Raw genomic sequence first — 1,501 nt, 5'->3', positions numbered from 1 at the left:
TACTAGGTTGCTAGCTACCGCTGCAACCCGGATCTGACTCCATTTTTAGGAGCTATGGGTTTTTATATCTCTTAACATTGGACGTGATCGTTTCTTACTAGGTTGCTAGCTACCGCTGCAACCCGGATTATTACAAACAGGAAAAAGCCTACGGCTTTTTCTTAGTTTGAGTAGTAAGAGACAAATTTCAGAGAATAATGCATGTAAGTAAGTCAATTATTGCACCATACTCTAGAAAAGTTTACCGATGATAATACTGCCACTAAGGATAGAGCTACTACGTATAATTGATATTTCAGTTACTATGAGCAAGTGTTCGTTCTTTGTTATAAAAAGTTCTTTCTTTATTATAATGCAAAGAACGCACAGGCTGATCTTTGTAAATTGAGAAAACTTTTACGAATGTTTTAACGGGATTACGAAAAATATTCAAAATTAAAGATTAAAATTATCTCTGAAAGAATTGATTTTGTTGAAAAGTCAACTAGAGATGCTTTCGCAAAACTTCATAGTAATATCCAAAAGAAATGTTGCATGTTTAGTGAAAAGCTTCCAAGGGATGGATCGGCAACTGTGGAACAGTTTACAGATGTAATGGGAAATCTTATACATCACTGTGAATATATGGAGGCATAATTGTCCTTTACTTAGTTTCAGCTTAAACTTGATGATCGAGCCTTTATGTAATACTAACTACATCCAGAGAATATGACGTCATTGATCAATATTGTATATACAAAATTAAGTTTTTCGTAAAAAATAATTAATTAGAAAAATTAAGTGCAAAAGGCGCTAGATCTAGAGATTTCCTTTAAAATGAGCTATTGAAAAACTATCTACGATGTTCAAGTGCCAAGCTATCTCTGGATACAAAGAAAGAAAAAAAGAATATCCCGTTTAGGCAGAATGTTGTAGTAGCTGCCACTTTTCTTGATTTTCAAGCCAATATATTTCCCTTGCTGTTCAAGCCAAGGGACAGAAAGTTTACTATACAGGGGTTTCGGACAAGGCGGTTCTAATGGTATACTTTTTGTTTTGATCTGACTCCTTTTTTAGGAACTATGGGTTTTTATATTTCTTAACATTGGACGGGATCGTCTCTTACTAGGTTGCTAGCTACCGCTGCAACCCGAACTAGCTACCGCTGCAACCCGGATCATTGATCAATATTGTATATAAAAAATTAAGTTTTTCGTAAAAAATAATTAATTAAAAAAAATTAAGTACAAACGGCACTAGATCTAGAGATTTCCTTTAAAATGAGCCATTGAACAACTCTCTACGATGTTCCAGTGCCAAGCTATCTGTGGAAAAGAAGAAAGAAAGAAAAAAAATATCCCGTTTGTGGAGAATAACGTGGTTAAAGTAAATTTTCTTGATTTTCAAGCCAATATATTTTCTTTGTTATTCAAGCCAAAGGGCGGTAAGTTTTGTTTGTAGGGGTTTCAGACAAGGCGGTTCTAATGGTGTACTTTTTGTTTTGATCTGACTCTTTTTTTAG

This window comes from Artemia sp. Qi Xiang Cuo, unplaced genomic scaffold (assembly GCF_049724085.1).
Source record: "Artemia sp. Qi Xiang Cuo unplaced genomic scaffold, ASM4972408v1 HiC_scaffold_3079, whole genome shotgun sequence".
In the NCBI taxonomy this organism is placed as follows: domain Eukaryota; kingdom Metazoa; phylum Arthropoda; class Branchiopoda; order Anostraca; family Artemiidae; genus Artemia; species Artemia sp. Qi Xiang Cuo.
This window is presented reverse-complemented; position numbering follows the sequence as displayed.